General features: G+C 44.2%; 1 protein-coding gene across 3 annotated transcripts in view; it reads left to right on the plus strand.

Annotated features, from left to right (window-relative positions):
• Lmx1a (LIM homeobox transcription factor 1 alpha) overlaps positions 1 to 16777 on the plus strand; it is a 144197-nt gene that overhangs the window by 9771 nt on the left and 117649 nt on the right. The gene's annotated exons all lie outside the window — the stretch shown is intronic.

Genomic DNA, 16777 nt, shown 5'->3' on the forward strand with positions numbered 1-16777 from the left:
AGAAACCCTGAAGTATTGGGGGAGATATTATGTGAGGAATAAAACAAAGCCCACATCCGTTCCCTACCCGTTCCCTACTTTCACCTGCCACAATAATCCCATCTGTGAAGTTAGAAAGGGATTTAAGAGTTCACCCCTGTGCTATTTTTTCTTGGTGGTGAGCAGGACAACGGCGTCTTCCACAGAGCATATACTTGGCTGCCAGGTACGGGTCAGACAGAACTTAATGAAACCTTGCGAGGTCTCCATCACTGCGCTGTAGTGATCTAACAACTAAAAATACAAAGCAGACCGTGCTTTTCCCAGTCCCCTAACTGGAGTCACACGGAAGACTCTGGTCTCGTCCAGTTTTTCAGAACTCTAGTTTGGGGGATCCTATTTTTGGAGAACAGCAACTACGTCTGGCTTTGCTGACTCTTTGGGCTTCCAGCGTCTCTCCGTACCACCATATTTGTGGTTTGTCATTGGTCTCACATAACGGATGAGCTCTGAGAGATATCTGGCCACTGCGGATTGGACTGTGCTTTCTGACTCCTCCAATAAATCCTGTCCATATAAAAAAATATTGTAATCTTCCGGTCTGGCTGGGAATGGACCACAGGCTATATTGAGACTCACGTCTGCTTCATGCCCTTCTGCCTTCCACTTCCCTGCACCCTGTAAGAGCTTTATTAGCATGGCTTTTGTAAGCATTACATATGATTTAAACCCCCACCACCAACTGCCTCACCTCCCCTGGTCCCTGCTATCCCATGGATCCTCTGTTTTCTCACTTGGGAGAACCCAGTTAGCCCCTTATTTCTCTGTCTGTCTGTCTGTCTCTGTCTCCCTCCGTGGGGATGACATATGCATGTGTTTGTGTGTGTGCATGTGCTTGTGCAGAGACCAGAGATGCACAAGTGACTTGAATGCTCATTATTTTTAAGTTTTTGAGACAGGGTCTCTCACTGAGCTGGGAGCTCGCTGGTTTGCTAGGCTGGATGGCCAGTGAGTTCCGTAGATTCCTGTCTCTTCCTTTCCAACACTGGGGTGATAGATCAGGACAGTTGCCTGGGGGCTTTGATGTGTTTTCTGGGAAACCTGAACTCAGGTTCTCAAGGCTCTTTGGCAAGTCCTCTACCCACTGAACTATCTCTCCAACCTCCTAATTAGCCTTTCATTGTGCACAATAGTCCTACCATGGAGCAATCGAGTCGTCCTCAGCTTGGTGTCTTGGCCATGGGCCTCCATGGCATGACTCCTTGGGTGATCCCTCAGGAGCCTGTGTCCTGCATATCAGTGAGTCAGAGATGTGCTGTCCCCAGTAAAATGGGAGAATCTGTCGCTGGTCAGGAAGATGGGCCGGCGTTGTGGTTGGACATCTGTGTATCACTCATGTGCAAAGCTGCTGGTTCTCTTGGCACCTCTCTCTCTCTTTCGGGAGGCTGAGGCCTGATCCTAGTGCTGTGCATGGGAGGCCAGCACTTGAGGCCCAGCCTCTGTACTTCTCCCTCACGGAGGGTGCTCTTCACAGCTCAGCCCAGATTTGGAAGCAGCATGAGAAGCTCTTTGGGGACAATTCTTTCTCCTCACTTCCCCTTCTGCCCTTTTAGTTAGAGGCAGCCATTCCAGGACTCAGAATCCTGGCTATCAAGCCTCAGGAGCCTTTAAAAGGATTTTTCAAAACAAAACAAAACAAAACACCCCCTCCTGAACTCAAGATTAGCCACTTAAGCTCATTAAAGTTCCTTTAAATACTAAAATGTTGGGCTCCTGGGGGCTATACCCCCGAACCATATTTTCATTCTTAACATTGTTGTCGCTCACTGTGCAGCAGATTAAGGCCAGCTCCCCCTAGGCCCTGGAACGGCCCCCTCTCTCAGCAGGAGGGTCCCAATATGTCTTTGTTTGAGCTCCAGAACAGCCTGAGCCCGAGGGGTCACTGACGTTGGCACAGCTCAGGGTTTCCATCCTTAGGGTAGAAGAGTTTATGTCTCTCCCTAGAAAGGGGCCCAGAAGTGAAAACAAAAAAGGTGACCAGGGAGGTAGGGAAGCTTGTGCAGTATTCAGAAACTGCAAGACCTGGGGAGTCCACACCAGTCGCTGGACATAACTAAGAACAGGAGGGCTGTCTGGTAGCCTGGATTTAAGGCCCATTCTTATTCTCAACCGTCAGGATGGTGAAAGGTGCTTTCAGGCATCAGCACTAGAGCGTCCGGTGCACATCCCAGCATTTCTGCCTCATCACAGCCCAAATGTGGGTTTTTATGGTCCCACCTGTCCCATCTGCTACCCAGAGCATCTCTTTAGCAGTGTCTTTCTCTAGTTCTTCCAGCTTTCCTGCCCTCAAGCTGGCTCCGAGGGTTTTCTGGTTGTGACAGTGGAACAAATCCTTTTTAACATAACCATCTAGAATTTCCTCCCATGAGGCTCTCTTTCCTCCTTCTTTCTCCTCTTGGCCCTCTTCTCCGTGTGGCAGACAGTCCCTCTGTGGTTGTGTCCTGCTAGCGGGAGCCACTGTCTTCACAGGGATATGGGCGTAGCTGTTAGTACCAGGGGTGGGCTTAAAAATACCCAGAAAGGAAGAACACCTCAGAAAGTCCTCTCCTGTCTTCCTGGCTTGGGTTTTGCTGGGTTCCCACACCTCATCTTCCCTCAGGACTCCGCTCACGCTAAGTGCCTGGATTCAACTACAATACTGTCCTTTTAAGCAGCAGTTTGCTTGGCCTCTGCCCTAAACCCATTTTGAGACTTTTACGTTTCCAATTCCCCTAGGTACAGGCTAGAGACTCCCTCACTAACTGTCAAATCACAAAAGGTTTTATAATAGCATTCACACTGGGGTGTAACTGAACTATTCATCTGAAGGTACTTTTTACTGAGAGTGGCACTGAGTCTACAGAAAGACCCATCCATTCCATACTGGAATTGTGGACTCTAGAATGGATTAGTAACAGTGGAGGTAATTTTGCATAGACCCTAGTGCTTCACAGGAGGCCTCCCCATTTGTCTGTACACCATGCTGGCTGAACTGAGGCACACACCCATCTTTTTGTGGATTTTATTTTGTCTAGGCTTCACTGTTTGTCCGGCCATTCCATTTCAATGGTCTGTATCCATAGGTGAGAGCAGTAGGCAGGTGGGTGTGAATGGTCTAGATACGTCATGACCTCTCTCCAGAACTGGGAAAGTAACTTTAATTTCTTTCAGTAATGTCTTATTGTTAAAAGATGTTCTGGATACAAGTGACTCATCTCTCTAAAAGCATAATATATAAATAGCAGAGACCATGGATAAATAGTGCTTACTGGCTGGTTCACCTGGCTTTCTAACTCTTTCCTTCTTTCCTTCTTTCCTTCTTCCTTCCTTCGTTCCTTCCTTTGTTCTTTTGTTCCTTCCTTCTTTCTCTTCCTCCTTCCTTCCCTCCTACTCCTTCTTTTTAAAAAAAAATATTTATTTTTATGTACACTGTCGTTTTGCATGCTATGTTTGTGTACGATGTATGTGCAGTACCCACAGAAACCAGAGGAGGGCGCCATATTCTCCAGAACTGGAGTTACAGATGGTTGTTAGCAGCCATGTGGGGACGGGAGTCAAATCTTGGTCCTCTGGAAGAGCAGCCAGTTAGTTCAGTTAACTGTTGAGTTATCTCTCCAACCCCTCAGCTGGCTCTCTTATACTGGCCAGACCCATTTGTCTTGGGATAGCACCACTCAGAGTGGGCTGAGCTCTTTCATATATTACTGAGCAATCAAGAATGCTCATCAGTGTTCCACAGTCATGCCTGCAAACCAATCCGATGAAGGCAATTACTCGGTCAGATGTCCTCCTCACAGTTTGTGTAGTTTGTGTTCAGTTAATACAAGGTAAACAGCACAGGGCTATTATAAGAATTAAGACATCAACTCACAGGCCTTTGGTAAGCCATAGAATACTCTACAGGACTATGTATCATGATTGCTGACTTTTATATGAAAAAAAAAGCCCAAATACATTCTTTGGAGCTGTATATAGACCCAACATTGTGTGGTTGTTAGGAGCAGAATCTCAGGAGCCAATGTGTCTGGGGTCACATCCTTACTATTTTCCCAGCAAGGGGTTCACTTGCTCTGTGTCTATTTCTCCTTTCTAAAATGTGGTGATAACCAACCCTGCCCCCTTGAGCCACTTCGGTTTAATATTCCCAAAGCGTGTCGATAGATGCTCTCAGCTCACAGGAAGTGCTATAAAGAATTCTAGTGGTGAAAGTTTTATCCTCTTCCAAGTTTCAAAGGGCATTCGTACATATTAGGGATGGATCCTTTACAACCCTTTTTAAAAATGGCCAAGGTCGAAAATTTTGATTTACCCTTGCATTTAGATATGAGGAAACCAAAGCTCATAGAATTTGCTCGTTATGCTATGGGGAGAGAGAGAAGCTGGGGCGCCGTCTCCAGCCGGTGACCCTGGTTCGATGACCTTTCCACTAAAATCAGGACATCTGCTGCTTGGGCCCTGGCGCTCACACCCTGGTGAGGTCACAATTCTTAGTTCCAAGAGAACAAACTCTTGGAAAACAGGTCCCCACCTGCTGGATTCCTGTGCTTTCAGGCAGCCTTCCTAAGGCAGCTGTTGTAGTACTCAGAGCTCTTCAAGGACTGTTTTTTTTTTTTTCCTGGCTATTGCCTGAATGTGTGTGTGTGTAGGAGCTTCTGGAATATGCTTGTCGTTCCTGCTTATCAAACTAACCCACAAATATTCAAACGTAAAGCCACCTCAGCCATCCTTGCCCTGAACCGTGCTGTCCGTATTAATCCCTAATGACAGCTTGCATAGTTGTCCCTCCCCCTGGAAGAAAGAGGAGGAAGAACAGGAGGTGACCAACATTCATCTCTCTTCTCCACGTCCTCAGGGTTTCCAGTGGTGACTTTTGTTCTGAGAGCCTGTCTGCACACTTGGCAGCAGAACTGTTGAATATCAGATCCAGAGGCTTCCAGACATAGCTTCCATTGGGACCAACTAGCAGCTGTCCATCCGTCCTTAGGATACCCCCTTCCAAGTTTTCTTCTGGATGGTGTTGCCGTTTCTCAAACAAAGCTCAGTCCCAGCTAGAAAAGATCCCACGGTGTCCCACTGAGGCCCATTTCTAGAAGCAGTGTCATCCGTCTTGTTCGGGGGATGCCACTTGGCTGGGCTGATGGTCTAAACCTGAGCATGGAATGCTAGTTGTCTCAGAAACCACACATTCTTGTGCTGTGTTATTTCTCTCTCCGTAGCCAAGACTTTTTGTTCCCTTAAAACTAGTTCCAGCCAGTTTTAGAGAAATTAAGTGTGTACATGAATCCAGTCTTTGTGAACTGGTGTTTAATAAAATGACATTGCAGGCGGTCCATGAACAGTCGGAATTCACCTTATTTAGTTGTGGGCAGGTTTCTCCCATTTAAGATTAAATGGACTCAAACATTTGGCTCATTAACAACATCATTCATTTAATCAATAGGTAGGCATGTAAAAATAAATAAAACAAAACAAAGACACATTAATAGTCTACCACAGACTCTTGAAAAATCAAATTAAACAGCAATTTGGCCAAAGAGAAAATCCAGGTTATCTAAGCCCCTGAGTTCTGTGTTATTATGGGAGACTCATAATCTTCAGTGTTTGCCACAATTTCAAGTATCTATAAATATCTACATATAGTTTCATATTCTCTGTCACTATATCTCAAGACTTACGAGGGAAGGGAACTTTCTGTTGTTTTAACCCTTTGTCTCTAGTGTCTTGTATAACAATAAAGACATATTGGTTACAGAGATAGGTACGTTTATCAGTAAAAGACTTGCTTAGAGGTGTCAAGAAGGCTATACAGAGAGCTGAGATTGACTGGTTCTTAGAGAATGGATGATGATGTAGGTCGCAGGAGAGCGTGGAGGGTTCTAGGCAGAGGAGGAATCATGTGCAGGTAGAGGGGCACCTGAGAAGGAAGAGTGTAGGTTCCAGTGTTCACCAGTCGTGGGGATGCTGCTAATCACACTGTCCAATACAGTGGAGGTTGGGCTGGTTGTGGACTGCAAAATTTGTAACAAACAGTGAGGAGAATTATGTAACATGTGAAGGATCTTAAACTCAGTCCTGTAGTTAGCAAGCAGCCAGCAGAGATTTCTCTCTGCAGTAAACAGATGTGGCCCTCATTTTCCAGAAAGGTAATTCTGGTGGCACCAGTAGGAGCTTAGGAAGAGACTGGTCAGAAGGATCAGGTAGGCAGTAGCTATAGGCTATGAGAGAAGACAAGGATACAAATTAAGGAGGAGCCATTGGAAAGCACAAACACGATCTAGAATATTTCCGATATACTGTTAGTTAAACTGGATGACTTTGAGCAAAGGAAAGTTGAGCGATGACCTAGACACCCAGACGGGTGAGGTGATAAAGGAGGGAAGAAGTGGACTACGAGTTTGGGGCAGGCAGAGTTGGGTAAGTGAGCATGTGTTGAGTTACTGAAGGCTTCCAGGGGGACATATCCAGAAGGAAGAATGTGAAAGGAGCTCGCTGGAAGGCAGCCTGGACACACGCCCTTAAGACACATTATCCTCTCAGTGGTAAGAAGAGGGTGTTCAAGGGGAGGATGCATGGATCGAGGAAAGGGCAAAAGATGTGCTTTGGGGAGCATTGTATTCAAACAGACCTGGTTCTGGAAGAATAGGACGACGTTCAGAGAAAAGAACATCAAGAGGGAAGGGTTCTATACACAGGGCACGGTAGGGATTTGGCAGTTAGCCATTGGTAACCTGGAAAAGAATAGTCATATCAGAGTATAGGTGGAAGTGGGGAGGAGGCAGGGAAGTATTTAGGAGGCTGCACAGTAAAGAGAAGCTGAAGAAGCAGAATAGGGAGTCTTTAGAAGATGGGTAGAGAAAGATGGTGGGGGGGATGGAGTGAAGAAAAAAATGTGAGGAAGAATGTTTTCGAGTAGGATAGTTTGAGTCTTCTTGATGTCAAAGGTGAATGTAGATGAAAGATTCAAGGCAAAGCAAGGCACCACCTGCTATTGGGAATGCCCAAAGAAGGGTCATCCATTGACCATCCAAGTCCCAGGCTTTGCTCATTAGCAACCATTTATTTCTTCTGTTCTCTGTTGCATCTCCCTTTGGATAAGCTAAACTGCTCAGCACTGGGCTGAGGTCAGTGGAGTGGACCTGCTTTCCTTCTCTCCTCACTGGAGCTTTCTACAGATCTCCCCTCTGAGTCTCATGTGGTTCCTGGGCCTGCAGATGGCAGCTGAGTGAGGACCTAGGCTATTTCGTTCTTCATATATCAGTTAAGCTTACTTTCTGTAAACCGCATGCATCTGTAGTCTCTCTGTTTCTATTCCCAGTCCATGAAGAATTCTCTGTGGTTGTGGTGTAGTTCCAGGCATACCATGCTATGGCTCATTTCCCAAGATAAATCGCAGAGCCTACTCGCACGGAACGAGTCAAGTGTGCTTGGAAAAGACACTGCCCAAGTGGCGAGCTTTTGCTTTCTGTAGTATTTGGAGATCTCTCAAGAGAAGGGAGTAGGGTGTATGGACACAACCTCCCTCTCAGGCTAGAGCATGGTGGCTTGGCCTCTTTATCTATATATCAATATTTTAAAATCTTGTCCATTGCTTCCTGGGGTAGTCAGTCTGCTGTTGCTATATCAAAACACTCAAGACTAGGAGCTTTATAAGGAGAAGGGGCTTATCTAGCACACATTTTTTAAGATCAAGTGGTCTCATCTGTTTGGCCTCAGGGCAGATGGCAACACAATGGCAGAAGTGAATGTGTGTAGAAAAGATCGCATAGTGAGGTGGGAAGTCAAAGAGAGTTGAGTCATCTTATTCTACTTGTGACAACTTGCTCTCACAAGAATGGACTGGGGTCTTTGAGAACCACACTCATCCCAAACATGGGCATGCCCTGGGACTTAGCTACTTCCCAGTAAGTCTCACTTCTCAAAGGTTCTTCTATCTCTCATCACTGTCATGTGGAGGATGCAGTCTCTCGTACAAGCATCTTTGAGGAGTCACTAAAACTACATGCAAAGCCTAGCATTCGCCCTCATGCTTCCCATCCCCTGGACTGAAGGCTAGAGTGACCGAGTAGAACATAGTAGGTTTTCAGGATCAGTGAGCTGTAAGTCTGTCTTTGTCTTTGCTTCGGTTGGGGTGGGCAAATCATCTAACCTCATCAGATGGTCCCATTGCCCATCTTGGTTCTCAGAGGTATGAAGCACAATCACAAGGTGTGTGACCTGTGTAGTGCTCGATACTCACTGTTTAGACAAAGACTAGAAAAGCCATGTTGTACCGTTGGGTGGGAATTCCTCTTAAGATGAAGAGATACCCAAGCCTTATGGCCTGGGAAAGAAAGGGACAAGGACGTAAGAGACCAGATATCCTACCGTAGGAAGGAATGAAACTGAACATGGTGTTGCAAGGATGCTGAGTGCTTTCTAGGGGCTCTGCCTCAGTGGCCAGTAAATTCAGTGGGAAATATATTAGTGATGGTTATTTGATATAACAGACATCTAGCTGATTTATGGAACGAAGTTTTCTTCTTGTCAACTGGGTCTTAGGGCTTAGTTTAAACCCAGCTCAATTGCTAGAAGGGAGACGTGGACCGAGATCTATCTATAACACAAACTGCGATACTTTATGATGTATTAGTTTTCAATCTCCCTGTTGACAGTTAAAGAGCAAGGGCCGAATGGAATGTCCTCTTTTAAATGGCAACATGGACGCAGTGGGACTGTTGAAAAGCCATTAGTAGCCAACCCTAGTTAATATCAGTTCAGGTAAATGCTGCCCATCACAGGCTCCTTTCCCCAGCTCAATCACTGAAGGATTAAGGGACTTCCTCTAACACACTCTTTTAAAAATTTAATGATGTTGGGCATTGCAGAGGTTACGCATTGTATGGTTAAGGTGAAGAGATTTCAGCTTCAACTTGACATTGCTGGCTAATCAGAGAGGCAAGAGGGTTTCAGAGCTCATGTTACCTGTAATATGGTAAGACTCTCCATCAATAAAGTCGCATGCTGCAGCATCCAGGGAGCTCACATAGCTGACTTTGCCAGATTGTGTTAGCTTCTGAGGACAGTATGTTGGGGGGATGGGGGAGTATCTCCTGCAGCTGACCTTCCAATTGGTGTGATATCCATCCAGGTACTACCTGTTCTTCCAAGAGATGCATAGTGGTTTTAGAGGACACTGATGGGAATTGGTATGTCAAGGCTTCTGTTTGATGTTGTCATTGTATAAAAAGTCACTTGCAAGCACTTGTGGTTTCCTTCACAGGGAAGCATGAACTCCAAGTTGGCCTTTCTTTCAGTGTTTAGGCACATGCCTAGGCACACTTCGATCCCTTGTATGGCCAAGAATTTTCAAACGTGTGACTGAGGGACAGAAAGTCTGAAGAGCAGTGTGTTTCTAGGAAACTAAATCAACAACTCTTGGGCACCAAGCCGTGTCCTTAGATTCACCAACACCAAGGGATGAGTCACTCATAAGGAAGCTTAAAATTCAAGGATATTGACGTACAATGTGTGTTCTGGAAATCCAGACCTGTATTAGGGTAGCCAGAAGAACACACCAGGGAATATTGTGACGCCGACCTGGGGCTTCCTAGATAGGTGTCATCCATCTTACCAAGTGTACACTGTGCAAGGCAAGGCACCGACAGCCTTTTGCTGAATCGTTCTGCATTTGGAAATCCTAGGTTTTTTTGTTTTTTTTTTTTCTTTTCTTTTTTTCGGAGCTGGGGACCGAACCCAGGGCCTTTAGGGCCTTGCTCTTGCTAGGCAAGCGCTCTACCACTGAGCCAAACCCCCAACCCGAAATCCTAGTTTCTAAGGATCATTTCTAGTCAATGCTCAATTTGCAACAGGATCTGCTCTTTGCTTGTTGGTTCTTTATTTGATTATTCTGAAGTTGTAATTCATATATATGAATTACATATATTATATGTAATTCATATATGGAATATATATATATAATCTCTCTCTCTAAAACAAGAAACTATCTTCAGTCCTCACTTTGCTCTTTCTCCTAAAATCAGAATTTAATTAAAGATACTTTGATATTTAAAGTAAGATTTAGAATTATAGCCCTAACCCTTGGTTTTGACCAGCCTGGAAGATAACCCCATTCATTTTTTATTTACCTAAAATTCATTGATCGCTTGGTATGAGCTAGGCATTGTTGTAGATACCTGGACTAGGGCAGTGAACAAAGAATTCCTGACTTCATGGAGTTTATACTCAAGAGGGGAAGAAGGACAACAAAGAAAAGCTCCTCCCCACATCTACTCACTGGACTCCTATCCATACCTTTACTCAAATGTCCACCTCTCCTTGCTGCTCCCTTTGTTTGTTGCTGCAACCCACCCCTACATTCCATCCCTGGTAACCTCTCCATAATTCCTCTTTCCCCAGACCACCACCCAGCATATGCTGTGTTTGCTGCTTTGGTTTGACACTGTGTTGTCTGCTCTGTAAGATCAAAAGCTCCAGAAGCCCAGGCTCATTGCTTTCTTCTCTGCTGAGATGCTGGGGACATGGAAGGTCTGTGGTGGCTTTTGTGAGGCCTGGAATAACTCAGCAAGGGAGAGAGTGCAAGGGAGGCTGGAAGAGTGATTCTAGAATATTCTACCTGAGATGGTGAGGACAGTGGGAATGCAGTTAGGGAGTAGATGACAGCAAGGCTTTCTTGGTTTGTTTTGTGGGGGAAGGGACACGGGTAAGGGACTCTGCTCGTTATTAGCATTTTTGTTCTTTGTAAAAGGAATTGCACAAGTGGAAAATCCAGCAGTACTGATTTTCAGGTACGCTTTGGAATGGTTTGAAAACTGAATTTTGTTTTAGGCTATCAGAGAATCCTTCAAGTTACTTTCTAGAAGGGGTGTGTGTGTGTGTGTGTGTGTGTGTGTGTGTGTGTGTGTGTGTGCGCGTGCACACACACACGTGCATTGTATGTGTGTAAGTAGAAGGGGCATTGTTGTGGGGGAGAAAGGTTTCTAAAGGGAGGGGACTAACTCTGTGGGAAGCAAAGGGACAAATGGAGAGGGAGGGATAAGAAAGGTAGTTTGATGTATGCCAAGAACAATGATATATTAAGATTGTCATAATGAAACCACGTATTGTACACTAGCTAAAAACTAATTTTAAAGAGCCTTAGCATTCTGGAAGAACTACTGAGTACTAGGTACCTTCTGTTGTGGGGATCATACTATTGTGAAAATGGGGGACTGCAAGATGCAACGTCAGTCCTTGTGCTTCAACATGGGTTCAAGTTCCACCTCTGATAACCTGTAAGGAATGTCTCCTATTACAAAACCTAGAAACATCCCCTTTTGTGTTGTAGAAATTAAAAGTTATTTATGCCTACCAAGCATCAGTAAATAACCTAAACAAGTGGTAGCATATTATGTGGATAACTTACTTGCTAATGTTTCCAACAGCAGCTGTAGACAATCCCAATGTGAGCAAAGGCGTTTGCCCACCAGAGGGTCTGTTTCTGGCATTGCCTTTAAACCTTTGCATCACATCTCTAAGATTTCTCAGTGGATTTAGAAGCTAGACTGATGAGTGAAGTGTAGGGCGAGTGAATTTTGGCTTGAGAACCAGGAGCTTTAAGTCAGATGGAATCCCAGCACCGTGGGTTGTTAGGAGCAGACTTGTAAACTTCAGTGTCTGTCTGTTACACTAATTCTAAACTGGGACTTCACTAGCCCTTTGTAAGCACATCTTTCTTTGCTAGCTGTGATCATTTGTTGATGAAGACTGTGCAACTGATTCAACGGCTTGAGTATAGCCAATGAGTAGGAAACGATGTGCTTGAATTTCACAGATGTGAAAAATTTGGGTGTGGTGTCAATGGTGATCTCTCTGAAGATGCATATAACAAGGATACTAAGTTCTCAGATCACTTTAGTGAACAGATGTGTAGTCAGTGTTTAGATGCATCTGTGACATTTATCAATAAAACCTTTGACTTATGGAAATGTCTCATGAGTTAGTTTGCTGGGTTTTTTTGACTCATAGTATGTGGGCTAGCCTTTGTCCACTTAAAACTAACCAAGACATACTTGGGAAGAGGAAATCTCAATTTATAAAGGTAAAAAATTAAAATTTAGATGAAAATCTGGCCTGGGGAGATAGTTTATTGGGTAATGTGCTCGCCCCAGACATCCTCCTGTCTCCAGGTATAGACTTAAGCTGACCTTATGGATGGCAGGGATTCAAATTCATGTCTTTAGTAACAATAGGGCTTGCTGGTCAGCTAGTCTAGAGATATCTGTGCACTCCGGGTTCAGACTGAGATGCCTTCTCGAAAAGATTAGATGTAGAGCAATTGAGAAGGGTAAAAGATGTTGACCTCTACATGCACACATGCACATAGGCTCATACACACCAGCACACAGAGACACACACGGGAACATGTACACACACAAATAAGTAAAACGAAAATAGATTTACCTGAAGGAATATCACCGTGAGAAAGGTAGAATTCAGCAGAGACTTAAGAGTGAAGACTGCACTTGGAGCAGAGGAGGGGGCGGCAATCCAGGCGGGATGGGTCTGCAGAAACAATCCCGGAACAATAGAATCATCACCCACTTGAGATGGGAAGTTGAGTCTTGAAGAGGTGAGGTGACTGTGCCAATGTCCTGTGGATTTTAAGTGGTGGATATTAGGTAGGCTTTCTCACAGTAAGCCTGGCTCTCTGTGTGCTCCATCACAACGACTTTGTTTATGAGCAAAGCCTAGGGATACTGTTCTACTCATTAGGCTGTGCAGAAAGAGCATGCCCACCTCTCCCATGAAGATTTAATTTCAATCAGTTCTGATGCTCACTGTATAGGTTTAAATCACCATTCAAGAGTAAGTGTAGCAAGGCTCCATGCATTTGACAGAAAGAACGTTAACTGAGAAACAAAGTGAGAAGCAAAAGGCATGCGTGCTTATTGTAAAAAATCTACTGACCCATCTGGGTCTAGGCACATAGAAGTTTGATAGTTAGTTGTAAATGTATCCTGCATATAAACACTTACGTAGTATAAGGTTATTCATTTATATACATGTGGAATCACTGAGCTACAGAATAGAAAGTATTTCAGAGATTATATACAGGACTGCCTGATTTTTCACCTGTGTTTCTTAAACTGAATCTTGTGTAGGTAGTTCAACGTTGAGTCTTGTTTTTTAAAGAAGTCAACTCTGATAGTCTCTTTCTTTTAATCTGAACTCCTAGTCCATTAACATTTAATGTAATGATTGATACAGCTAGACGTAGCCCTACCGTTTTGCTATTTGTTACTTAAAATTTTTGAGGGGGGAAATGATTTAATGTATAAAATTATTATTAAAAAGTCTTCTATTTCAGAAAACATGACAATCAGCGATAATCTAAAATTCAAAATATTTTTCTTTTTCTCCTCTATGTTTATTTTGAATAACAAATTTATCTTAGAATTCCATGTTAATTTACTCACTGTCTTTTCTACTATGTCCCTTATATTAGTTTTATATTGCTCTTAGGATTACAATATGCTTTCTAACCTTTGTACAATATATGCTATGTCAATATTTTACCACTACACATAGCATGTCGGACTTTGTGAGGAAAAATACATTTATTTTTCTTTCTGCTTTTTTGCCACAGTTATAGTGTTTTCCCTCTCTCTGTTCTTTGAATGAATGAGGTGCATTGTTCTATTACACACATCCTTCTCTATCTCCCGTCTACTGTTTACTTTGATGAATATTTTATTGCTGCTGTTGTACCTTTCAGTTGCAAAGCTGCACTGTTTAATATAAAAGCCACTACCAACACGTGGCTGTTTAAATAGGCATTAATCAAAGTTGAAGAAGATGAAAGATTCCTAAGTTGTGAGGGCTATTTTTTAAGTGATGAACGGTCAATGAACACAGGGTTTAGTGGACCCTGGTTGAATAGCAATGATGTGAAACATGTTCGTCACTGAGGAACGTTATATTGGGGTTGGGCACATATCTCAGGGGTAGAGAACCTCCTCAGGATAAAGGAGGTTATGGATTCAGACCATTCAGAGACAGAAGAAGCAGTGTCTTCACAAAACTCCCATTTGATTATTTTTCACGGTTTGCATTTTTTTGAGGATGACATTTTTTTCATGCTTTTTGAATTTGCTTTCATTTACATCCTTGGGGATGGTTATAATACACTTTTTTTTTTTTTAAAAATCATTACCAGCTAATTACAATATATGGGTCATTTTGTGGTTGGCCTCCATTGGTCATCTTTGTGAGGTAACTGACCATCAATGTCTTTCCTTCCTTTGGGCCAATGTCCCCTATGTTTACACTGGTGTTTTCCTTATTTTTGTCCCGAGACGACTATTTCCTGTGAGTCACTCAGACGCTCCCGAAAGAGGAGCCACGCCCCATACCTGAGAGAGCGACTTATTGTGTGAATTTGTTACTCACCTTGTGTATTTCTCAGCTTGCTCATCTGAGAAATGGGACCAGTACTTACCTCTCGAGATCACTGTGAAGGCGAATGAAATAAGATGACTACATTAAGCGCTTAGGCTTGATTCTGACGTAGAATAGCAGCCCCATCCTAGGTCTTGTTGATGTTTACTGTGAGTCCTGTCTTCCTGCTTTGTATATATGGGAGCGATTGGAACTCAGCTTCCCAGAGGGACCAACGGAGAGTCCATCGATGTATCCATTGCTACATTAATAACATTAAAACATGATGTGTCATACTTAATAAGATATTTTATATTTCCATGGTTTTTTGGTTTCTTGAAATGTGGATGAGAGAGCCGTACGACAGATTCTATTAAGACCAGCCACAAGTTGTGATTGTTGTTTGTGTCTTTCTTTACCTTTCAGTCACTTTGCTTATTGTAAGACATTTTTAAACCTTCGACTGTCTTGTGGTTTTGTTTTGTTTGTTCCCCCCCCCCCCCCAAGGGACTCTTGTACGTGAACCACATTGTTTTATTTTCTTTTACCCTTGGGAGGGAATGTTCAGTGCTGACCCCATTCATGACACCACGTCTCATGCTAGCACCTGATGGGATCCCATTTGGTGTTGCCAACAAGTCTGGGTCCAGAGGCTCTGTCTTGCTTACAGATGGCAGTGTTCTAATTACTGTCATTATGACAAACTTCACAGAGAAGCTAGTGGTTCTGGAGATTCAAGATTATGTTTGCCGTGGATCTGCTTTCCTCTAATGAAGGCCTTGTGGCCAAGGGTGTCATGATGTCAGGAGTGTGCACTGGAGGGAGAGATCACATGATCAGACAGGAAGCCAGAAGTACTTGGAGTCAGAGGGATCACTCCTCCTCCTCTTCCTCCTCTTCCTCTTCCCTCCTCCCCCTCCTTCTCCACTTCCTCCTCCTTCCCCTCCTCTTCCCTCCCCCCTCCTTTACACAATCTATTCTTTTGAGAACTAGCCCAGGTTCCAGGAGAGCTACATCTGAGCCATACTGAGAGTAGCATCCTGATTACTGATACCATAGTTAGTGTCTTTGAAACCTCCCCTCTGAATGGTCACCTTTCAGTCCCCATATGGAGAGTTAAGCTTCTAACACACAGATTCTTAGAAAATACACATCTGAGCCCATAGAGGCTGAGCCAAGCATTTTGGCTTTTTGCATAGCTCCTCTGATCAGGAGAGAATGAGGTCCGTAGCTCTCAGTTTTCGGTCCTCTCACCATCAGGCTGCCTGGTCTATGATTCACAATCTCCAGCATCATTTTGTACCTGGAGATGCTTCCTTCACAGAGACAACTTGCCTCTCCTTTTCCTAGTGATTGCTTTAGGAGTGCTATTGGCTCTGGAAGCCATGGTCTTTGCATGTAGAGTACACTCCTGAGACCAGAGACCCCAAACTGTGAAGGCATAGGGTATGCATCTCCCCTATTTCTGTTCAAGAAGAAAACTATAGATGATTGGACAGTTGAGATCTGCCTCATGTTGGACCCCATCTGGGTTCCATGACTGTTTTATCAAGGACCGGATCTTGTCACTGCCTTTTGCTGTGTCCCGTTTTGTCAAGAATTTCTTTCCATCTCCTTTCACTCCAGTGCTCTCTGCTCAGTCTCACCCCTAGAGGCAGAATAAAACTGCAATTTCAGGGTTTCCATGTCCCACTCTTCAGGAGGCAATGGCTATAGCAGCTTTGGCCTCTGCTCACCCTGGGATGTCCCCAGGAGAGCCTCACAGAGAGACCATGTTGCATCACAGCTTGAACTCACATTTGGATCCTTGTGGAGCCACCTACTTTGTTGAAAGGGATTTGGTGTGAGCATGCGGGAGGGAGGCTCTCTCTTCCCAGCTATATCTCCTAGTCCTGTGTGTTACAGGAAGTCCACCTTGGACAGTGTGGAACTGATTCCTGAGCACAGAACATTTAAAGTGGCAGAGGAATGTGCCATTTGTAGCTGGTCTTTTTAAGGTGACTTCTGGGTTAGGGAAGTGTGGGGCTCAGCTCCAAGACTTCATAACAGCCTGGCCCTGGATTCCTGGTGCTTTTGCCCATCAAAGGACTGACATTATGACACAGAAGTGCCCCCCCCGTGTGTGTGTGTGTGTGTGTGTGTGTTTCAGGATGACCTAGAGCTTAATTTGACTGCTCTATCTTCTCTTGGAAACAAAGCATGGTTGGCACTGGATTCTGTGTGGAGGAAGTTGCTCCCTGGTTGGTTAGATTGGAATTTCTTCTGCTGTGAGTGCTGTTTCCTCTCCCCCACCCAGCTCTATAGTCCTTCCCCACAGTTCTTTTAACCCTTCCTTTCACCACTT

This window comes from Rattus norvegicus, chromosome 13 (genome assembly GCF_021556685.1).
Source record: "Rattus norvegicus strain SHRSP/BbbUtx chromosome 13, alternate assembly SHRSP_T2T, whole genome shotgun sequence".
NCBI lineage: Eukaryota > Metazoa > Chordata > Mammalia > Rodentia > Muridae > Rattus > Rattus norvegicus.